Here is a 26,342-nt window from a genome sequence, read left to right on the forward strand (position 1 = left end):
AGCCTGATTTCACCTGTTTCTTACAACAATGATTCTCAATCCTTTTGAGATTTTGAACCATCTACACAACACTTGAAAGATATCAACATAAGTATGTACACACACTATACAAGAGAATACCATTCTAACCAATCATTGAAGGAAGTAATTGAAGCCAATACCTAAAATCTAACTAGACCTAAAAGGACTCTTAACCTACAAAAAGACTCTCTACACAAAGGCTTTGTGAAGATATCAGCAATTTGATCTTCACTTTTACAAAACAACATCTCCACCAATCCTTTTTCCACATTGTCTCTTAAAAAATGGTGTCTTATTTCAATGTGTTTTGTCTTGGAGTGTTGCACAGGATTCTTTGAAATATTGATTGCACTAGTGTTATCACAAAAAATAGGAACACTTTTATAAATAACACCAAAATCTTTCAGCTGGTTCCTTATCCACAGTAGCTGGGAACAGCATGAAGCTGCAGCTATATATTCAGACTCTGCTGTGGATAGGGCCACTGAATTTTGCTTTTTAGAACCCCATGAAATTAGACAAGAGCCAAGAAAGTGTGCCATACCTGATGTGCTCTTTCTATCAACTAAGAAACCAGCATAATCTGCATCTGTGTATCCAATAAGATCAATGGTACTGCCTTTGGGGGTACCACAATCCCAGATTTGCTGTTCCTACAAGATACCTAAGTATCCTTCTAACAGCCTTCAAGTGAGATTCCTTTGGATTGCTTTGAAACCTAGCACACAAACCAACAGAAAACACAATGTCAGGTCTACTAGCTGTTAGGTAAAGTAGAGAACCTATCATTCCTCTATAAAGAGAAGCTTCAACATCTTTTCCCTTAAGATCAGCATCTAATTTTGTAGATGGGGGAACAGGTGTATCATAAGCTTTGTTGTTCTCCATGCCGAATTTTTTCAGCAACTCTTTTAAGTACTTTTGTTGATGGATCATTATTTCATCATCCATTTGCTTAATCTGCAGCCCTAGGAAGAATCCTAGTTCTCCCATCATGCTCATTTCAAATTCACTCTGCATAAGATTAGCAAATTCATCACATAAAACCTGATTAGTAGCACCAAATAAAATATCATCAACATAAATTTGTACTACAATCAAGTGTTTCCCCCTGGTTCTTTTGAACAAGGTCTTGTCTACTGTTCCCCTCTTGTAATCATTTGCCATCAAGACTTGGAATCAACTTATATACTGCACATTCAACAAGGTTAATGCACAATATAAAGTAAGTGACTGCTTTTCCGCATAGCAGTCGAGGAAACGGTTCATACTGGTTCCCCACCAGTACATAGCACATTTATCATCTAACTATTTCCTGTATATAGATAAGTTAGTTCAATAGATAACTCATATAGTCAATAACTTATCTAGGGAAACAGTGTTCTATTATAGCTGGTTCCAACCAACTGTTTTCAACACTTATTAAAACCTGTTTCCCATAGCTGTTTGTCATCATTCAAAACCATCATTCAAAACCTAAGGGACTCAACATGGGAGATTCTTGCCACTAGGTTGTGGTTCAAGCTCATAATTGAAGTACTTATTCCCTGAGTTAGCTCGAATGACAAGTTTCTCCAAGGCCTCTACTCTTTCGGCTCTTGCTTTTACTTGCAGAATGTTTTCTTTTTCTTTTTCTACTGTTATTTTATATTTTTATGCATTTTTATGAGCCTTCATTTGGGCTTCTTCTTCTCGTAGGGCTTTTAGGTTTTGGAGTTCCTCTCTGTGTTTCTCCAATGCTGCTTTGCCACCCATGATTACACTAGTATGCGAATGTGGAAAATGATCTAGTAATGTGTATCATGAGAAATTAAGCGCGTTCACTTAAAGCTTTTCTGCCAAGCATTCAAACAATGAATCAAAGTTAAAATGATTGTTTTTTTCTTTTTTTTTTAATCCTTGTAATACGAATTCACTTTAAGCAAGTTTGTTGATAAAAAATGTCAAAAAATTCACGAACAATCATTAATGGAACGTCATGATTTGTGTTGACTTCAACAAGGTAATCATCTAAGGATTTTACTTTAAATGAATTATTGTCGAAAAAGGTTGAAGAGAAAGACAAGAAAGTTGGATTGAAAATGCTCATCAAATTTTTAGAAATATTAATCGACCCGAACACACCCCTTAAAATGATCAAATATACTATGGTATTTGTGGATAAATTAGATTGTAATAGAGATCTATATCATTTTTTTTCAATTATAAATCTCATATTTCTCATCTTTAAAGGATAATATTTTACTAATTGCTTAAATAGATTTGTTGGGGTTTGGTGAGTCCGACTCACCGCGGAAACAACCCCAACCCAAGGAACCACTCACAATTAATAAAACCATAAAGCGTAACAAATTATCACAAAAGGGTTAAATCGAAATTTACCTTTGAAGCGTGATTCGCCCTCAAAGCCGGGCTCTTACTTGAAAGCTTGAGCTCCGAAAATACGCGAGCCTCCTGCGGAAATCCACCCGCAAAAAAAAACTACTAGCGACTTTTAGGTCCGTTACCTCGAGGTTAGCGAGGTCCAACCAAAACCCGAGTATTATGTGAGTTTAAGAGTTTTTGCTAATGCAATGCTCTATTGAACTCCTACTCAAGCAAGAAATTCTCATATCATGCTTTGGCTATTTATAAGGAAGGATAGCTTGTGAATTCCACTCATCTTTCAATGTGGGACTTTTCACAAAAATATCCCACATGGAAAGATTGATGAATTCAACCCTTAGTTAAATAAACCAAGGAACAAGTAACAAGTGTCACATGGTTAGGAGTGGACCACTTTCTCACTTGGTCCCCAAGGCATATCACATGCAATGTGAACTAACCATGTGTCACCCAACCTTAAGCCCCAAGATGGGTTTGGTTGGGCCATTTTATTTTAGCTCGAGTCCATGACCCATCGCCCCGAGTCCACGGCCCTTGCCACATATGTCGCCACAGTGGCACGCTGCCACGTGGTACCCTGCCTACGTGGCACGCAACCACGTGGCATGCAGCCACTTAGTGGCTGTGTGCCACTAGGTAGCTGCCAACAGGATACCACGTGTGCTGCCACATGGCGTTTTTCCATGTGTGCTGCCACGTGGCACACTCCTATTGGGCGCGCTTTCCTAGCCTTTCCTGTGGCTAGGATTTTTCTTGTTACTTGAAGCATTTTCCCGTCTCGCTAAATCCTAAATTTTGGCTCGACATTTGAGATTCTCCGACACTAGGTTTCGACGCTCCAAGCTCGAATTCCGATGTCTAAATATTTAATACTCGGGCGACGAATGAATTTCTTCCGAATTAATTCGTCGAGTTGTTTCGTTTACTGCTAAGGGTGTGACCCGAAGGGTTCAATCAAGATTAAGCTGAAATATTAATTATGCATTAATATTACTGATCGAAAACGGCCTCCACCTAGGCATTTCGATCACTTAACCTTACTGAATTTATTAGCTTTCTAATAATTCTGCACCCACTATCAGAATAATACACTTGTTCGAAGGACACCATTGCTTTCAATCTCCCACTTGTCCTTCCGGACAAGTGCGCATTCAGTGTATAGCCCCTTTCCTATGTGTCTTCATGAACTACAGGGTAAGATTTTTCGTCATCCCTGTTACGTCCAGAAGTGTTTCTCGAAATCCGAGTTTGACTGTCAATAAGCAGATGATTTCTAAAATCCATCTGAGCACGGCCATGCATTTTCACAGTCTCGCTCTTCGAGAGGCCTTGTAAACAACAAGACATGTTCCCTATTGTTAGTAGGGGGACATTCCAAGTCTTGTAATGTAGCTTCTCTTACTAAGAGGACCTAGCCGCCTGATAGTCTTCGTTATAATCCCCAATTACGGCAAACGTTTGACCGACATCAAAAACGGACTAGTACTCAAACAAGAGACCTCACAATACTCATGGTCAAGGAAAAGGTTCCTATAGCAATAATGAGAAATATACTTATGGCGATTTTGAATCTCTTAAAGTATTCTCATAGGTCGATCCAGTATGGTTCTAAGCCAATACCTGTGCAAATGATTTATGTTCTCATAGCACAAGAAACGGTGCTATAAATCATACTACACACTAATCTCTATTGGTCATTAATCGTCCACCATATAAATGACCTTGATTAGAGATAATTTTCGATTAAAGTATTCAATGTTCACTTAATAGGTGTTTCTTTATCCAAGACATTGTCTTGATACCCTATTTTGAATATTCTTTAAATCGAATGGATTCATTATTTAATTCTAAACCACAATTTAATAGTTTTGTGAAATATTTAAAAAATATTTATTCCACTATGAAACTTCACAATGTTTCATCTTATGATAAATGGTTTTCCCAAATGTTTTAATAGTAGTACCCTTCATAAAACATTTATGGAAATCACACCCATATCTAATATGCTAGATTTCTTTCACGCAATTTGTGAATGTTGTGGTTCATTTATTGCATTGGTTTAGTTATAATTACTTTGCAAATCTTAGTATCTTCATTATCGACCATTTCCATAATAAGATGATAAAATTTTGAGAGTGTTAATGAATTACATGTGATTTAGGATTTATTGTCCAAGCAATGGCTCCCACTCATTTTCATGATTTGCGACCTTCAACTTGACAACCTACAATCATCAAAGTTCAACAACGAACTTTCCATTTAACATCTTCTTTACTATTGCCTTTTAAGGCAACAATATTCTCATCATATACTTTAGTAGACTTCTTGATGATGCCTTGCTTGGGTTTCACTCCCAATGGCTCACAATGATTTGGAATACCCTAATCACTTGTGGTCATGGAAATTTACCTTAAATTTCCACACATTATACATGGATGCAAATGGCTTCCTTATTAAGGATTTCATCCTTATTTAAGGTTTGTGCTTGCATCATCAAAGCTCAAATTATATTTGTTTCCGTGCGTCAAGAACTCATCCTTTAACTCATCCAAGTGTTTTGGATGTTCTTGATTATAATCTAATACTTAGATTCAAGTTGATTTGTACTATATACGTACTTCACATGCTCCAAAGTAAGTCGTGTGACGATTCCATATCATAGATTTACATGATGGATTTAATTGAAGAATGATTCTAAATCTTTATCCCATCAATTTGATATTTTAGCTCATTCAGTTTCATTGAGTCTTTGCTAAATTGTTCGCTATGTGATATGGTTGAAAGTCTCTTACTAGAGTCTTTCTTTTTTAACTTAGTATTTAGCCTAGCTTATACTTAGTTCAAACATTTACTTAGGTTTATACATATGGGTCGAAAGCCTTTCAAGGTCCTTCATATTTAATATAGTAAATTCCTTTACTCATTTAAACATTTAATTAAGTCTATACCGTAGAACTTAATTCTCAATATGTATACTAAGTATCGCCTTTAGCTTGGTCCATTGTCAAAATACTTTCAAATTTAAACATTTAGCATTTGATAGCTGTTTCACAATAGAGTTCATAAACTTCTCGTTGGACCTTTACTTTTGCTCCCACTAAACTTCTTATTCATCAGAATTTCTATGTTTCTCCATAAGCCAATCCTCTTATTAACTTTATGAGAAAACAGGTTCCAATACCTATATGCAATGCTTCCTTTAATCCCATGACGGATTCCTTGAGCTTGATTTCAAATCTAGCATTATTTAGATTTTCAAAACCCTTAGACTATTCTATAGTCACTTCCAAAATCCTATTTTGGGAAGGCGGTTTTGGTATTTATTTTTCCATATTTCATATGTGCAATTTTGCTAGATCAATCACGAAAAGACTTAAGCATTCTGATTTTTGTGAATAGATTTTTTAATTAAAATCAACTCCGTGAATTTAATTGTATCCTTTACATCCAATCTAGCTATGTATGCATATACATATCCACATTTGTTAGTTTTCTCCTTGAAAAATTATTTGCAATCGATGGGTCTTTCACCCTTCATGCAAATTAATCAAGTTTCAAACATGGGGTCTGTTTCGGATTTTCATGGCCTCTAAACATTATTCGGAATTTGGATTTGTCGTAGCTATCTTACAAGACATTATTCCTTTACTATCTAATAGTAAATAGTATACTTGTAAGTCTTAGTTTTATTTCTAACTTAATAGAAATTTATAGGACTCAATCCAAGCCTTTGGTGAATTCTATACCTATACGGGGCAATTGCATTAAACACTGAGTTTCAAGGCGCTTCCAAAGCCCTTTTATTATGTTGATCTTACTCCAACATTTCTGATGTTTTGTGAGTAATGAATTCTCTTTGAAGGCACTAGTAAAGTCCTTTTGATTATTCTTGATCAAGCATTCTCACGAAGTCTTTTTAAGGTCTTCCGACATTCTCAGTTTTAGTTTGTTGCTAAGCTCGATTGTCATCGAGTTCATTTTCCTCCCATTTTTCGTTTTGGAAACGTGTTACTTTCCAGAAGACACCACTTAGAGCAACAAACACTATGTTATCAATTAGGTTGTGCAGGTAATGCCCGTGGTCTCACTTGAATGCTTACAAAGAGACATGTATATTGTCTTTGGGAAAAAGTTTGTTGTAAAACAAACAGTTAGCTCCCACTTGAGCTATGTTAGCCTTTAATGAGCCATTAAGCTCCCACTCAACCACCTAGCTCTTGCTAAGCCGGTGAGCTCCCACTGAGTCAATTAGCTCCCACTGAGCCAGTGAACTCCCACTGTGGCTAAGAGTTTTAGACATATACTTGAAAAGACGTTTAGACGTTATTTCTATCCATAACTGAATATAGCGTCCTTCTTAGCTTTGACATTTTGTTTAGTGTAACATTAGTAATTTGTGCAATTCTTTAAGAACTTTATAGGAAGGGTTGTGAACCATCATCGTTGGAGCCATTTTCAAATGACATTGAGATCTCCGTGAAGACATGCTATATTCTTTGTGGAGTTTGTTTATGAAAATTTCAATTTCATAACTTTGTGATGGTCCCGCTTGGCTCAAGAAAACATCGCTCGATCTAATCTAGACGTTTTGATATCTTGCCAAGTCGATTTTGTACTTCACTGAACTCTTGAGCTACTCATGTCAAGTTTGTTCACATTTGATGAATATAGCCATATCCTTCCAAATTCTTTGTTAAACATTGAAGTAACTGAATCCTCTTTAGCCTTTGGATTCAATTGTCTATACCAAGAACAATAGTTCCTTCCTTTGTCAGTTTCAACAAGTAAGACTTGCTTGTCTTAGAACGATTTTGAATCGAGCAACTATCAAGAGCCTATCTAATAGAGCCTTGAATACGTTCCTATCGATGTGACATTGTTAAAGATGTTCGGAACGCAAATCATTCCCAAGACTTGAACTTAGTAAGTTTACTATGTTAGGGAAATGTTTGTTTATAATCAAGCATTCTTGACTCAACTCTTGGATAACCATGCCATTCAATTAAATTCGCAACTATTGCTCCTTTACTTTGAATGTGAGTCTTTCCGTGTGTGAACGGATCATTTGCTGATTATGGAACATAATAATAACCATTATTCGTTCTAGCCTTTTTGCTTAAAAGGTCTTTAAACAAAGAATACGACCTTACAACTGATGTACACCAATTGCTTCATTTTAAGCTTGTAAGTCGATAACTTAGCTTATTTTCAATAGTTTGAGGTTACTTTCAAAGTGGAACACTCAAACAGTATTCGATACTTGTGAAGATAACGAGTTGCTAAGTTAACTACAATAACATGAACACATGTGCTAAAATGGAAACTTATTCCTTTTCTTCGTTCCTTGTTTCCTACATTTCTTCTCATACAATATCTCATGACCTTACTTTAAGAACCATTTCTTTAAGTACCTTGACTTTTATACTTTGTTAGGCATAATTAAGCATCTAATGCGCCGTAAAACAAAGTTCCATATTTTCCTTTAATTCACGCTTGAATTACTATATCGATGAGTCCTACTCATTTATGTATGAGAAAAGATATGTTGGTTGTCAAAAATTGACAATTTGAGTTTGGAACTCAATACTTCATATTTTATCAAAACAACCTAGTATTTTGAATGCATGATGTCCAACCATCCTTTCGGACTTTGTTATAAAAGTCATTTATGAGAATTGTATTTTAGAAATGCTTTTCCTTTCTCTGAGAACTGTCCTCAAAGATTTCCTTTACCAATCATGGAAACAATATTATTTGATTTAGAATACTATAAATATAAGTGCAAAGTATAACCATTTATCAAGAATATAATAAGTTTGAAATTTAAAAGCATTCATGCAATTTTCAATCTTATTAAATGTCTTATTCACGCATTAAATTTGTCCCCATTTGGTGAGAATAAGTCGATTCCAAGATCCAAAGAAACAAAGAGTGGTTAAGCATGCTTTGGCTTGTCTTAACACTCAATCTTCTAAGGTAAGAAACTCTTTGCTAATGGCTCCAAGCCACTCTTGGTTAGAAAATCGTCGCATCTAATGCTCTCATGACGATTTATCTCTTTTGCCTCGACATGTATGGACTCCATAACTCATATCGTTGAGTACAACCAAAATCAACATCCACACCCGGTGTGCCTTACGATTCTTGGAGTAGTGATGGTACCTCTCTTTGGCGTAGCCCACCATCATATTCATTCGGTGTGCAAGTGTTGTTTTGGAAAGGCAAGTTTTACTCAATATTATTAGGGACCTTGGTTTTCTATGTTAGTTGATTTAAGTGAACTTAACTAATCATCGCAACATAAAGAAAACCTAAACATGCATCTAACATATCATTTATATATAAGCACAAGCATAAATATATAAAGCATAAGTATAAGATGCACATTGGCAACTAGTATTACCCCTTGAATTCTTCAAGTCTTCCAAAGGTCTTCACTTGCAATTTCAAGGCTTCGTCATCCAAGAAACTCCGTTTTTAAGACTTAACCAAACCATGAAAATACTAGTATCTACGATTAGGACTAATCTAAATATTAAGGTACAAAAATACTCAATGGTGTATAGACCGTATTTAGATTTACAAAAATACATCACGGCACGTAGTCCGTATTTTCTATCCTACTCGGGTCCCACTAGTTGCCATTTCATAAAACCTGTGAGAGAATATATATTCCATTCATCCATTCACTATTTGTGAATGGACCATGCACTTTACAACAACAAAAAAGTAATAATGCATTAAACAAACGTGCTCACTAGTAACTAATCTAGGTGGTTAATCCGATTAACTCGCCTAATTAAAACTAGTCAAAGTTTTTTAACCGATTATGTAACTGACGTAATTAATAATTGAAGCTCGCACTAAATTCCGCATCCATCTTAATTAATCCAATTAATTAAGCCGGTAGAACCCAAACTTGTTAAAATAAATTTTGCCAATGCCGCTCAAAACATAGGCCTAGCCTCAAAAGTTTTAATTAAAATAAACAAAATTAATTAAAATAAATAAAACGGCAAAATTGCAAAATAATTTCCAAAATACATGTGCACCATGCCGCATTTACCACGGCATAGCCCAGGAAAAAGACGAATGCACTAAGCACAAAAACACGATGCACGTGCACCATCACCCGCACCACAACAGCCCTCACAGTACGCACCACAGCACGCACGCACCAAGCCATGGCAGCGTGTTATTGCTGCTGTGACGCTGCTTGCGGCTGTGCGCACAAGCCACGTCAGTGGCTGCACGTAACACCATGGCAGCCCCTTGGCAGCCACATGCGGGCTGCTATGCAGCCCGGCCATCCAAGGGTGCTTCCGCCTTGGTTTTGCGTGCCATAGCCACGGGATTTGATCCCAAATTTTGCGTGACTTTATAATTAATTCTAAATAAATTTTAGAACTAATTCAATGAGAAAAATTGAAAATTTAAACAAGTCTAACTTAAAATAAAATTTTCAAAGTGCATCTAACCAAAATAATTCCCAAGAACCATTCTTAAATTAAATTGGTTTAGCTTGGTGCAACAAAATAAATGAGGCATTTTCTCATTATTAATTTTAAACAATTTACATTAATCATGAGATTTTTGACATAGTAAGAGGGAGTTGGAAAAATATGAACTTTAATGTTCAAATGAAAAATCCAACTACTAACATTTGTGAATCCTTGAAAATTTATATCTTCCAATATGAAGATAAACAAATTTCTATCACAAAGTTTGAAACTTTATGTTTCCATTCAACAAAAAATGATTAAAACAACAAAGTTCAACATAAAATTCATGGAATTTAGTAGATTTTAAAGTTTCAATCATTTAACATAATTAAAGATTGAATCTTTAGCACTTTAGAAGCCTAAAAAAAAAGTTCTCACACTTAATACAATTAATTTGCAATTATGTGAAATATAAAACCAAGCTTTCAAACACAAATTACCACCTCATGCCTAAAGAGGTTTAAAATTGCATATAAAATATGTATTGAACCAATTACATAACCACCATAAATATACAATTAATTTTCAAGGTTAGAAAGACTTAAAATTTTTCGTAAAAACGAAAAAACCCTCGAGAAATGCATTTCTGGTCGTTTTTTGGCTAAAAATCAAGCCCAAAAGGGCAAAACCATTTCCAAAACACCTTTTCCACACAAAATTCACTATTTTTGGTCGAAATCTGGGTTCAAGAGCTGAAGTTAGCTTTAAAACGAGGTTAAAATAGATAATATGAGCTACTAATCTAATTAACAACTCAAACCAGAAAAATTAAGCCACAAAAAATACCTTGAAAAAAATATGATAATTAAAAATAAATGAGCGGGGCTCCGATACCGATGTTGGGGTTTGGTGAGCCCGACTCACCGCGGAAACAACCCCAACCCAAGGAATCACTCGCAATTAATAAAACCATAAAGCGTAACAAATAATCACAAAAGGGTAAAAGCAAAATTTACCTTTGAAACGTGATTCGCCCTCAAAGCCGGGCTCTTACTTGAAAGCTTGAGCTCCGAAAATATGCGAGCCTCCTACGGAAATCCATCCGCAAAAACTACTAGCGATTTTAGGTCCGTTACCTCGAGGTTAGCGAGGTCCGACCAAAACCCGAGTATTATGCGAGTTTAAGAGTTTTTGCTAATGCAATGCTCTATTGAACTCCTACTCAAGCAAGAAATTCTCATGTCATGCTTTGGCTATTTATAAGGAAGGATAGCTTGTGAATTCCACTCATCTTTCAATGTGGGACTTTACACAAAAATATCCCACATGGAAAGATTGATGAATTCAACCCTTAGTTAAATAAACCAAGGAACAAGTAACAAGTGTCACATGGTTAGGAGTAGACCACTTTCTCACTTGGTCCCCAAGGCATTTCACATGCAATGTGAACTATCCATGTGTCACCCAACCTTGAGCCCCAAGTTGGGTTCGGTTGGGCCATTTTATTTTGGCCCGTGTCCATGACCCATCGCCCTGGGTCCACGGCCCTTGCCACTTGTGTCGCCACAGTGGCGCGCTGCCATGTGGCACGCTGCCACTTGGTGGCTTCCACTAGGTAGCTGCCAACGTGGCTTCCACATGTGCCGCCCCATGGCGTTTTGCCATGTGTGCTGCGACGTGGCACGCTCCTATTTGGCGCGCTTTCCTAGCCTTTCGCGTGGCTAGGATTTTACTTGTTACTTGAAGCATATTCCCGTCTCGCCAAATCCTAAATTTTGGCTCGACATTTGAGATTCTCCGACGCTCGGTTTCGACGCTCCAAGCTCGAATTTCCGACGTCTAAATATTTAATACTTGGGCGAAGAATTAATCTCTTCCGAATTAATTCTTCGAGTCGGTTCGTTTACTGCTAGGGTGTGACCCGAAAGGTTCAGTCAAGATTAAGCTGTAATATTAATTATGCATTAATATTACTGATCGGAAGCGGCCTCCACCTAGGCATTCCGATCACTTGACCTTACTGAATATATTAGCTTTCTAATATTTTTAAACCCACTATCAGAATAATACACTTGTTCAAAGGACACCATTCCTTTCAAAAATGATGGCCTCCGAATGTAAAATCCAAGATATAATTAAATCATTTTCTCGGTGTTATCATTCATTATCTTCTTTCTTTTTTTTTTTGAGAAAATTATAATAATTTTTTTTGGTATCATATGTTGTGAAATAAAGGGAATATGAGAGGAATCGAAGAGAGAATAAATCAGTCTATCATTCCATTACTTATGTATATATATATATACATACAATAGCTAGGGTTTTCTAAGGGAACATTAAACCCTAAACCTAGAATATTCTAGATGGTACATGAATATAATGGCATCCACACAATATTTAATAACACTCCCCCTTGGATGTCTATTATCGAAGATTGTGCCTCATTCAAACCTTACTACGAAAAAACCTGTGGGATAAAAACATAGTAAAGGAAAAAGAGTACATCATTCTTCGTAATACGCTTGGAATGCTGTCTCATTAAAAACCTTACCAGGAAAACCCAATGTGGGACAAAACCATGGTCAAGGAAAAAAGAGTGCAGCGCGTATTTTCTCCCCCTGATGAATACATAACGTATTAACGTGAAATCTTTTAGTGTAAAAATCCAACGCGATATGGTTGGTAACTTCTTCCATGTAGCAGAACATCATTTCTTGATGATTGATCCTTTCAAATTGAACTTGAATCTTCAAATCTTCACATGGACTTTTTGAGGCGTCTTCATTTCTCATACTTGTGGAAATAAAAATACAAGTGTTTACCACTATTTCATTCGGTAGTTTTGTTTCGAATTATCATAATAATTAGATGTATACCTTCTTCTAGAGGTCATGTATAATACAAAATGATGATCAATAATAGATCACATTATCCAAACATAATTTCATGGAAACACTTGATATCATATATATTTCATTTTCCAGTACCATATGAATTAAGAAATAAAACTAATTACATATTTTGTTCATGGCTCTTCCAGACCATAATATTATTATTCTCACTCGATGGTATCTCAATCTTTATTCTTTAATTAGACATTTCATGTTTTATATTAGAGTTCGCCAAAGAATACATAGACTTGTTGAATCTCACATACTCATACTTTAGGTTGAGATATCGATGATGTAGTCATATTGATTTTTCATGACTTTGATAAAAATTGCATGCAATATTCAAGATATAAAATATGTAGGGCTGGGTATTTAAATACGTCGTATATAAGTTCTTCATGAACTCTTCTTACATTAATCATAACATTTTATTATTAAAACGAAGTTATTAATAATTTCATCACTAGTGTAAGCCCATTTGTATATAAATATTTCTTTGTAAGTTCCCCTCAATGTTGTATATACGGCTTACTATACATTGGACAGACATTCACACATACTACAACTATTATATAGAAACTAGCTAGTGCATGAAATATGAGATATACGAATCATGATAAGATATTGAACAAACTTTACAATAAGTAATGAATCTAACAACTTCCTTAACAAAGTAATCCATTAACCTATGACTAACGGATGCACATGGACATAAGATTCAAATTAATGCAAGACACTGTACACTGTGGATTTAAAAATCCATATTTCATTGGACTTCTTTTCCATGATAAACTTTTGATCATTATCATTGTGTTGACATAAAAAAGGACATATTTTTCAGATCCCTTATTCACTAGTCCATTCTATCATGCATATGCATATTATTTATCGGTTCCATTGGGTACCGGTATCATCAAATTTATTAAATGTATATTCTACATGCTGTTTTGCATTGATATCTGAATACATTTTCAATTGGTACCATTATGACTTTCTCATATTATAGGTCATCTATTTATTTCAGATATCTATACCACTTCTATTTGGGGTATTTCTCACACTATGGAATTAATATACTATCACACTATTAAAAGTGTTAACTGCACTATCTTGCCATATATCACATCTTTATTTTGGAATCGATTATACAATCTACACTTCTGATGTAGTGATTCAAGAATATACAATTGGCAAGCTTTATCTCAATGTGCAACATATCTTGATAACATATGGCAAAAGTTGGCTAAAATACATTTCAAATTACCATTATATAGAGGGATCATCAATTTAATTAATTTTTGCCAACTTACTCCAATTCTCCCCCTAAGTTGGTAAAATATCTCATATATAGGGGCATCACAATTCTTCACCAACTTAGTATACAAATTTGTGATAAAATTTATTTCATGGGAGCATCATAATGAACAAAATTTATCTCTCAGAAGAATTATGTTAAACAAGTTTTTATCTCTTCTAAAGAGCAATTTTAAATCATTTTTTCATTATACATTGCATAACACATATGTATTTATTATTTAATCTTTCATAATTTGTTCTCTTCATGAGATCAATAATTCAACATCAATGGGGAGACATATGTTGTGCAGTTGAATTTCCTTCTTTTCTATTTCTTATGCGCTAACATACAATAGCCCCAATCAATAGAATTGTTATACAAGCATATGTCACTTGCTTGTAATTCTATTAGTGGTGATATTGGATCTTTAAAAACTAAATAGTGTATTTGATGAGTTTCTGGTCACTTTATAGTTGACAATAATATATAAGTTATTTTGGTGAACTTCTGGTCACCCATTACTCTTTTATATAAGAAATAAAAATCTATTAACTCTTGAAAATTTCATCAATATATACAAATGGTTATGAATCACAATCCAAATATAGCTCAATCTCAATGTTATGTCTTATCATTCAATTCATTTCATATATCTAACATTTGAGAGAGCATCAGCACATTATCAAATGAAACTTCAGGTTTCCATGACAGGTAATTATTCAACCTGGATGGCCTAATTTAATTATCACATCCAATCACTTCTCTAAATTGAAGTCTGGTCAGTTTTCCAACACTAGTGATCACTTTATCAATTTTATGTTATGCATGGCCATGAATTTGATGTGGTATTTGAACACCAACATGTGTTTCTTTACACAATTGGCAAGACAATCAACTAAATTTTATCCAATAATTAACCATACTCTGATGAGTTTTGACTATAATCTTGATACATGTTAATCTTGTTGGATATTTCATACTCTTTAGGAGTCTTTTATATAATCATGTAACATATGAATTTAACTAAAAGTGATTTCTTCTAGAAATGTAATGAGATTTAATATTCCTCAAATTTGTCATTGTCAATAGTATGTAGCTTCTTTCCTTATCAAAGATACTTAATTATCTTTAGAATCTATCACGTTTCAGGCATACTATAGGTTCATCAGCAATCGATGTTGTCCGTCTAGGAAATCAATTTTAATTGGAGCATGCATTTAAAAATAGTATATGATCAATGACATTTATTTATATCCATCTTCATGATGGTATAATTTTAAAATATTTAATTAACATGAGACCTCTTCTATTAAATAAATCGTTGATGTTTAAATTAATGTATGTATCAAACTGACCATTAATATATATTATTGTTTATACATACAATCTCCCCCTAATCCTTGCATATGGGGATGTGGAATCAATCCAACAACCTTTATATCTCATCCATCTTTTAAGGCATATATTCTTTTGAAAATGCACGATCAAGCATAATAAATAAAATTATTCTTATAAACTTTTACTCGTAAATCTTCCCCAACTATATAAATTTCTTATAAGTATGAGCATGATAAATACATTTTTACAAGTAAGTTCCCATAATGTCATCTATATCTGGCTCAAATAAATATTGTGCAATCATGTTTAGTTTACTTTGAATAATTAAACTTCAAGTAGGTACATACATAATACTATAATTAAATTTAATCATACATCAATTAACATATTCATACCAAAATCGTGATAGTTGTACAAATCATATGATCATATTAATAAAGTCAATTATGGTGCATATGTACATGAACAATAACTAGAACTTACCATCCATATATGAAAAAGAGTATGCAATCAGTGTATTAGTAGTACACTACTTGTCTTAATATTTCATAAATAAAAAAAAATATAACAAAATCATTAGTATTTCATTTAATGGACATAATCATGACAAAGTATAATTCATCAATGAAACACCTATCACATATAATTAGCACAATAAATGATTGTTGTCAAACTCATATTCAAACAAGTGCTAGCTATCATGAATTGTGGTTGGACAAACATTCATGTGGCCAATAAAAATATGACATCATATATATAAAAATTATCAAAATCATAAAAGTATATTTAATTTTATGAGATTCAAAGGATTACAAGTAGATCATTCTTCGTATATTCCCCATACTTTAATCCTTATAAGAGCTCATACACATCCAGTTCTTGATTTTTGACCACTTACTCGTAGGAAAAATATAAGTTTCACCATAGCAAAATATTTAATGAGCTAGATAATACGAAGTATACAAGTATATGGTATTTCAACTCATGTAGATGCTAGCTTAGAGGATCATGCTATTTATATGCTGCACCTATTTGTATACAATGGTAAAGTATTAAATATACTAAAAGATATGTTCAAATAATAGCAATTCCTAAAATCAAGGGATCGATTGAACAAAGTAAGATCATTAGTCAAGGATAACCATTAACCAAGCAAAGCATCAAGGTCAGAAATACATATCAACCACTTACACATAGGTCTTCACATTAATAATCGTGGCACATTATAATATAAATACTACCTTATTTTAAATGTTAATAGACCCTTATCCAATCCTACATATTGTTTATAGGAGACAAATCTTATATGCAACAAGATCACGATTGGAAAAAAAATGGCTATAAGTAACCATTTTTTTTGGGATTTATGTAATTACTAATTAACATATAGATTTACCTATGTTGGTTTACTAATAGACATCTTGTTTGTAACCAACATAATGTAAGAGGCGAATAAAACATTAATACTAGTTGAAGTGCTCATATTGATTTGCTTTGATTCAGTCAAAACCCCATACTAACATAAGGATAAAAGATCCAACTCAATTAACCAATAATAGACATATTAAAGGAAAGATATAAAAATTATACTCAGCATGATTGACTTCATGGTTCGACATCTTTGATTAGAGAAAACAGTGAAGTAATCCTTCAATGAAAACAAATATAATACATGTATTAAAATCCAATAATATAATTTTATTATTTAAATCATAACACACAAATTCGATACAAAGTTCACACAAATCAATAAACCAAAATATTACGATGTACATAGTAAACCTTCACCTAAAATAAATCATACAAATACAATTTCTAAGATAGCGATTAACTAGAGCTCTCAAAAATCGACCCGAACTGGTGACTCTGAACTGTTCCGAAAAGGAACCAAACTGTTAACAACCCGTTATGTTATAACCTAAACTAACCCGACCCGATTTTTTAAAACCTGAAACTGAACCGATCCAAATGTTTGAAAAACTGTTAAGAAACCGTACCCGTTTTCAAGGGAACCGATGCAACCCGAAACCGAGAACAATCCGAACTGAGTACTGCCGAACCCAATAGTAACCCGACCTAGTGTAAACCGAAACTGTTAAAATCCGACAAAAACCCGATTAACCTGAACTGTTTATAATCCGTAACCGGTTATGACCGAACCGTTTACAACCCGTAACCGGTTACGATCGAACCGTTTACAACCTGTAACCGGTTATGACCGTGATTATAGGGTTTGAATGAAAAAAATTGAAGCAGAGTTGAAGTTTGCCGATTTTGATTAGGTTTCATTATCGGTGATTTTGGGAAGGTTTTTTTTTTTTTTTTGTTTGACAGGTATTTTGGGAAGATGAATAAGGCCATTGGATTAAAGATGGGTTTAATCAGCGGTTGTGAGGGTGTTTTGATTAGGGGTATGGATTTTGATCCGTGATTTTATCGAGTGGTCAATGAGAATTATAACTCAATAGTTAATACTATTAAAGAGATTATAACTTACTAACTAACTAACTAACTAACTATTACTAGCTTACTGTTATTAGTAACTTACTAACTTGCTAGTTAAAACAAAATATAAATTCAAGTCTACAACTAATAAAATTAAAGTATAAATTATAATTTTTACTATAGGTATATAACGTGTTTAAAACCTGACCAATTGCAAGTTTACAACTCAATTCGTTCTAATTCATTACTCGATCAATGTAATTTGTTTAAAGTCTTTAAACCTTTATTCAATTTTGATATGTTTAATAGATTTTAATATTTTATTACCTGATAAGTCCATTATCTATATGACCCGACTTGATTATGACTTGAGTCAATTGACTCGTTTCCACTCATTATTCGATTAACCCAACTTATTTATAACTCATATTAATTAACCGAGCATATTTGTGACTGGAACCAAATTTCAACTTGTTCTAATTTCCGTTACCTATTCAACCTAACTTGTTTAACTCATAACTCGATTTTAAGTTGATCCACTAGTAGAAAAAAACGCATTAGGGAGCGGTTCAAACCCGGTCTAAGGCACCGGTTTGAACCGCTGCCTATTTGAGGGGTGCCAAAAACCCCCTATTTGGCACCGGTTCAAAACTGGTGCCATAAACCGGTTTTGGCACCGATTAACCGGTGCCTTAAATAATTTCGCGGAATATTTTTTGTTAGTGGTAGTTGTTTTAGGCACCGGTTAACCGGCGCCTTTTTGGTATTTTTTTTTTAAACTTTTTTCTTGCAATAATAATAAAAATAATATACAAACAAACATGAAATACGAACCAAACAAAAATAAATGGTGAAATAAGGATTCTTGAAATTGTTATATTCAACATCAAAACAATGGTAATTCAACAAGTAAATTGTTATTGTACCATACAAAACAAAAAAAAAATTACAATTAATTATAATTAACTCAGAAATTGAAATTGTAAAACAATAAAAAAAAAAAAAAATTTACAACATCAAAATAATATTCCAAAATCGAAATCTTGAATCCTTGTTGCTTGAATTAACACCTGCATAAATTAAAACCCAGAAATTATTAAAACTAAAAAAAAAAAAAAAAAAACGAGAAGCAAACCGAGAAAACTAATGCATGAACGAGAAAATCAATTAACCCAAAATCAAACCTAACAATCGATTAAACCCAGCAAAATTAGGTTACCCCAGAATTTTGCAGGGTTTTCTGAATTAATCGATTAATCCCAGAATTCAGAAAATCGATTAACCCCAGAAATTCAATTAACCCCAGAATTCAGAAAATCGATTAAACCCAGAAAATCAATTAAACCAAGAAGCAAACCCAGCAATCGATTAAACCCAGCAAACCCAGAAAATCACTTAACCCCAAAACTTTCGAAAATCAATTACACCCAGAAATTTCGAAAAATCAATTAAGTGCAAAAAATGACAAAATCAATTAACCCAAATAATTCCAAGATCAATTAATTCCAAGATCGAATAATTCCAAGATCAATTACCTCACTCTAAGATAGCATGCATGTCACAAGAGCGAGGCGAGCAAGAAGCACCTACTGCGAGAGGGACGAAGCCGGGCTTAGATGTAGTTTTCAGGTCAGAAGAAGAGGACAGAGAGGGGAGAGAGACAGAGAACAGAGGTCGGAAAGCTGAGAGGAGAAAGAGAGGAGAGAGGAGGAGAGGCGCTCAGTTGGAGGAGAAGGAGGAGAGGCGCTCAGTTGGAGCCTTGGAGGATAAAGAGAGGAGAGAGAAGCTAAGAGGAGAGATAAGGATGTTAGGGTTTATAAATAAACAATCCGGGTTTTTTTTTTTGTAGCACCGGTTCAGTGGCACCGGTTCAAACCGGTGGCCTTGTTATTTTTGGCACCGGTTTGATCTGAACCGGTGCCATTGTTCTTGGTCTAAATCCCCGCCCAATTTTAGGCCGGTTTTTGGCACCGGTTTGGTCTGAACCGGTGCCAATTGGGGGCTGCCTATTTGTATTTTTCTACTAGTGATCTGATTTGAATTCGTGTATGAGTCGTAACCTAAGTCATTTGATTTGAATTCATGTATGAGTCATAAGTTTTTATACGTACAATATGACCTAATAAACCTAGTTCTTTTTAATCTGCTCAATTATATCCTAATTCACTTGATTTGTTTAACTCACTATTCAATCAACCCAGATTGTTTTGTGACCCTTATTGATTAATTGTGACTTTGTGAGTTAGGATTTTACCCAATTCTTCATAACCTTTTCAATTATATCCTAACTCACTTGATTTGTTTAACTCACTATTCAATCAATCCAACTTGTTTTATGACCCTTATTAATTAATTGTGACTTTGTGAGGTAGGATTTAATCCAATTTGTTTTGAACCAAAACTCGTTTTTAAATCGACTAAGTTCAACCTGAACCGATTATGACCTGAACCGATTATAATCTGACCCGATTAGGACCCAATCTGTTTTGACCCGAAAACCGTTCTGAGTTGGAAAACCCCGTTTTCAAACTGACCAAGTTAAACCCGATCCAATTATGACCTGAACTGATTACAACCCGACTCGATTAGGACCCAATATGTTTTGACAAGAAACCCGCTTAAAACCGAAAAAATCCGTTTTCAAACTGCTGAGTTCAACCCGAACCAATTATGACCCGAACCGATTACAAACCGATCTGATTAGAACCGGACCCGAATAGAAACTGTAGTTAAAAAAACCCAAACCGAAATGACCCGATTTTATTTAAAACCGAACTGAACCCGCCCGTTACTTATTGAAACCCGTTATAAACCGACCCGTTACAAACCGAAAACTTATAAACCGAACCGAAAACCGAACCGTTAACCTGATTGACACCTCTACGATTAACCAATAAAATCGAATCTCGCACAAATAATCAGTCCAATATAAATAATCAAAGGTTTAAAGATAATGTTGATTTAATAAATTAAGCTTAATCGAACGGATAAATCAATATGGAGTATTTCATAAAATTCATGAGTAGTCATTAAAATTAAATTGATTCATGCTAACTTGAACCCATAATCATCTACCTGCACCAGTTATCCATGGATTAAAAATAAAATAGAAACTAATTGCTGGACTATTTCATTTAAGTTAATTATTTAACACTTGTCAGGGCTCGCCTATACTCCAATTCCTAGTCGTAGGACTTTTCACATGGAACAACAAATTATAATTAAGGACTAAAAGTCATCCAGATCAATACACTCAACTATATTTCAAGCCCACTCTAAACAACATTCCAACATTCTCTTTACTCGTGCAGTTACTATTTAACGGAGTAGAAATAATGCGATTCCAAATTTTCGAAAGGTTTAACACCTATGATTAATTTAATTCAAGTAGGATAATAACAATGTAATAAAATCAATAAAAGTGAGGTGAAAAAAAATAGGGATATCTGAATGAATGTATGATAAAGATAACAATTTGATTGAGGGGAGGAGTATATGTAGAAATACTCGTGCAGTTACTATTTAACTCCTTTGTTCGTCTCTTTAATAATTATGGAGGATTTCTCTGCTTAGTCGGTTAGGGCTGGTGCTGATAATGTGTTGTAAAATGTAGGGAATATGAGAGGAATTGAGGAGAGAATAGATCAGTCTATCATTCCATTGAGTAAGGGATGTATATATATACATACATTAGCTAGGGTTTTCTAAGGGAATATTGAAACCTAAACCTAGAATATTCTAGATGGTACATGAATATAATGGGCATCCACACAATATTTCATAACATCATACTCTTTTTCTTTTGTAAAGAACATTTTTTTTCTTTTTTTTTCGTTCTATTTCTCTCTATCTCTCTCTCTTTTTTTTTTTTTAATTTGGTGTGAGGCAAACATCCCAAGTAAGGTTCTCGGGATTTTCTTTTTAATAAACCATAGAAGAGGTAAATAAATTATACTCTTAAATCAAGGTTGATTAATTACAACTAAAACAAGATGAACACGAAAATAGGCACATTTAAGAAAAAACATACTGATGACGTCCCAGTAAGGATGCAAACTACTATTGACGAACCTCATAAGAAGTAATGGCATTAGTTCAATTATAAAGCATGTAAACGAATCATTATAATCAAAAATAGTATCGCTTGCAATTTTCCGTCTTGCGCTAAGGTGGAAAGTGCATCATCAAGAGTAGCATCTACCACAAGCGTTTTTTGTCTTTTCTTTTTTTTTTTCTTTTTTTTTTTTTTGCGAAAACACAAAAAGATTGATAAAAAAATTTCATTTTTTATTTTTGAAATAAAAAAAACAAAAACGACGATCAAAGTAAAGGTAACTAAGTTAGACAACGTTGTTATTAGCCAAAGAGATATTTTTAGCACCTACTTAACGATTAACTTTGAAGCGGTAATATCGTTTTCTCGGTATGATATTGCTCGTAACGAGTCAAAGTCAACGTTGAAAAGTGGGCGTGCGCATGACACAGAGTTGCGCTGAGGAGCCGCGCGCAACTTCTGAACTTGCGCTTGGAGGGCACGCGCAACTTTGACAGTTTCACGTGCCACGTGGTAGGTTCAACAGGTTTTTTTTTTTTTTTTTTTTTTTTTTTTTTTTTTTTTTTTTTGCAAAATCGCAAAAAGAACGATAAATTTTTTTTTTTTTTTTTTTTTTTGTCGAACCATAATTTTTAATGGATTGGATTAGGTTGGTAAAAATAAAAAATGGGGTAAGATTTGAAGCAATATAATTCTCAATAAAATACTCATCCCGACCAATTGGCAGTGAAAAATCACTAATCATCGGGTTTGAGTTGGGAAGGCACTATTAGGTGTCTACAAGTTCATATTTTAGAAACTTTTCACTCATCCCTCATCTTTCACTTATATGCCGAATATAAGTTGCAATTAAATCTATAATACGATTCCATAAGACAAAACCAAATTTTCACTTATATATAATCCTAGTCATGATACTAGCAAGCAAAAAAGAAAAAAAAAAAAGAAAGAAAAAAAAAACGACAAACAATAATTATAAATTCATTGCTTATTGTAGGCGTCGCTCGAAGTGCGCCTAAGTTAAAGCATGTGTGAATATGCTTGGCACTCATAGGAAGTGGGAATTGACATATACGATTAGGGACAAGGAAAGTAGGGAGCCGCCAACAAGTTTTTTTAAGGAACATGTAAACTGTTCACGGATCATTTAAGGCAACCACGAATAAGGGACAACAAAGGCAACAACGATTGACCCGTGAAGGTTACACCCCATTCATAATCCATGAGATTACTAACTCCATATGGTTCGGAACCACGAAAGGAGGATCGGGGATGATGGTACGAAGTGAGTCATGGAGTCACATTCGTCCGTATTGGCCTCTACTCGATTCTTATAGTGAAAAGCATTCCTGCGATCTCAAAGGCATACAAACAAAATATTCAATTTGCTCCAAACTATTATTTAGCTAAATTGGTTGAATATTAATGCAACACATAATTCTAAAATATTTGTGATCACTTAAATTAAACAACAAGATTAAAAAGGAACCTAAACCGGTTGTCCAAATTATCTTATTAGGCGTGATTTTCAATTACATATTCCCTTTAAACATTGCAATATAGTGATCATAAAAACAATAGAATAAACATTAATATTGGAAGCAATCTAACCATAATATCTTTATTCAAATTAAATATAAAATAACCTAATCATGATGCTAGCAACAAGAAAAAAAATAAGAGTAATTAAATTATTAACTACTCACTTTCCGCATTTCCTTGAATTGCTACATCATGAATAAACTGTTAGTAACTTCAATAAAAATATAAATCAAATGAAAATTAAATTAAATAAATGTATATTTGATTTGGTCCAAACCCTCAGTTAATTATACCTTTCATACCTTGGTTTAAGTATAGTTTTTTGGGTATTGTATGAACTCCTTGGAGTGCTTAATTAGGGGAAGTATTTTGAGAGAATAGGGTGTCTAGTATTTAGGCTAAAAATGGAGAAGAGAATTATTTTATGATCAAGTTTTTTTTATGATTGAAAAATGGGTGATATGACCTCTATTTATAGGGAAAAAAGAAGGTCGAAGAATCAAGAAAAGATCAAGTTCGAATCGGATTAAAACTGTTGCGATAGAAAGCAGTTTTTGCGGTTTTTGTTTTTATCATATATTTTGATCCAGATATCGGAATAAGATAAAAAAGATATCGTTAGAAAGCTCTTGAAGTCTAATTTCTAACCCAATTAGAATAAGGTTAAAATGATATGTAGAAGTAAATATATGGCCGAAATAGTGGGATGGTGTCAGTTTTGGATAAAGTTTTTTATTTAATTCATATCTTTTTCGTTATTGCTCGAAATTGAAATTATATTATATCATTGGAAAGATAATTTCAAGGGCTATCCAACCATATAAAATTTGGATAAAAACTATGATGCAAGAAAATATTACCTGTCTATCTTTGAACGTCTTTCGATTCGAATAGAATTAGGACTTTCAAAAAAAGGAGTTTTATTCAATTTCAAACTATTTAATCTTATCTTTTCAAAAAGGATAATCAAGATCTTTTAGAAACTTATAAAAGATTCTAATTAATCCTAATTGTTTTAGGAATGGGATTAAATAATTTGGACTCTCCACATGATCATTGGGTCGTAGATAAGGTGGGCTTAGGTTCGGTTTGGGTTCGGTTTAATATTTTGGCCATAACTTATTCGTTATAACTCGGATTTGAGATTATAATATATCGTTGGAAAGCTCTTTTCAAGCTCCATCCAACTATTCAATCATTGGACCCAGATTACGGACCAAAACAAAGTGGATCAGACATTTTTATAAAAAGGACACGAAATGAATGATTTTAAAGGACACGAAATGAATTATTTTGGGTTTAAAGGCACGAAAAGAGGAAAATAAGTTATGGTTTGGGGAAATGGGCTAGGAATTGGGTTGGTTTATGAAATAGAAATATGGATTTAAGCACTCCTAAAATTAAATACTCAACCTGACCAATAATGGCGGTGAAAGGTTGTTCATCATCGGGTTTGGTTTTGGGGAGACATTTTTAGGTGTCTACAGAAGCCCTTACTTTGACTGAGTTTGTAGAAACGTCAGTTTCGAAAACAATAGTCAAAGTAGTCGATAGGGACGGAGAATGATTTAAGACGTTCTACGATCCTAAATCATTCTGTATACGCCGATACCTGCAGAAAAATGTTAGTTCTAAAGATAAAAGAGTAAAAGAGATAGAATGCGTATCTGACACCAGTCTATCGGTGACAAATGAGTTTGGTAGCTTCCTATGCTTGAAGGAATCCACCGGATGACGTTTGTTGAAATGCTTTCCATGCTTGAGGAAAGCCGACAGATGAGTTTGGTAGCTTTCTAAGCCTGAAGAAACCTACCGGATGACACTTTCCATGCTTGAGGAAATTCGACATATGATTTTGGCGTTTTTCTATGCTTGAAGAAATTCACCGATAATGCTTTCTATGCTTGAGGAAAGCCGGCAAAGGAATTTGGCGGTTTTCCATGTTTGAAGAAATCCACCGGATAATACTTTCCATGCTTGGGGAAAGTCGACAGATGATGAGATTGCAAGTCTCTGTGTATGGAGAACCTTGCGTCATGAAATGATGGTGGTTCGATTGTCCCCGAACATGGGTTGTAGTTGGTTCGCTTGTCCCTGAACATGGGTTGTAGTTGGTTCGCTTGTCCCCGAACGTGGGCTGTAGATGGTCCGCTTGTCCCCGAACGTGGGCTGTAGATGGTCCGCTTGTCCCCGAACGTGGGCTGTAGATGGTCCGCTTGTCCCCGAACGTGGGCTGTAGATGGTCCGCTTGTCCCCGGACGTGGGCTATACATGGCCCGCTTGTCCCCGGACGTGGGCTGTAGATGGTCCGCTTGTCCCCGGACGTGGGCTATACATGGTCCGCTTGTCCCCGGACGTGGGCTGTAGATGGTCCGCTTGTCCCCGGACGTGGGTTGTAAATGGTCCGCTTGTCCCTGGACGTAGGCAATAATTGAGACCTGTAAAATGAAATTTTCCAAGGGACTCGTATAGACTATGATTGACTTGACTAACTAACTTGATCAAGCTTTGACTTGACATGACATGACATGTGTATGACTTGTGATTGTGTGTGTATAAGTATGATTTGAGTGTGTGCAGACACAAGCAACCGAAATTTTTGTCATGAAACGAGTGGAGGGTACCGAATTTCTCCCAAAAAAGAAAGACGTGAAAACTGAACTTTTATTTTTGAACTTCCCTTGATGAGAAAAAATTTTGAAAAAGTTTTTTAACTTTCCCAAAAGAAAAAGATGAAAAAGGGAAGAAGTTTTGAACTTCCTCCTTGAGGAAGATGAAATGAATCGCATGGATTGTATGCATGATGCAAGTTCTTAGGCTAGGAGGCTAAGGACAATTACATCATGTGACACGATAGATGAATGAACTTAGGTCATGCAGCTAATCATCATATATGGTGTAAAGAAACGATCTTGAACGTTACTTAG

The 26,342-nt window shown here is 34.4% G+C and overlaps 1 long non-coding RNA gene across 1 annotated transcript; it reads right to left on the reverse strand.

Moving 5' to 3' along the window:
- Positions 1 to 18,670: 18,670 nt before the first annotated feature.
- LOC110699892 lies at positions 18,671 to 19,814 on the reverse strand. Its single transcript, XR_002507006.1, has 2 exons — positions 19,355 to 19,814; positions 18,671 to 18,889 (listed from the first exon to the last, which is right to left on the reverse strand). It is a non-coding gene; the product is annotated as an uncharacterized LOC110699892 (long non-coding RNA).
- Positions 19,815 to 26,342: the final 6,528 nt, after the last annotated feature.

Source organism: Chenopodium quinoa, unplaced genomic scaffold (assembly GCF_001683475.1).
Source record: "Chenopodium quinoa cultivar QQ74 unplaced genomic scaffold, ASM168347v1, whole genome shotgun sequence".
In the NCBI taxonomy this organism is placed as follows: Eukaryota; Viridiplantae; Streptophyta; class Magnoliopsida; order Caryophyllales; family Amaranthaceae; genus Chenopodium; species Chenopodium quinoa.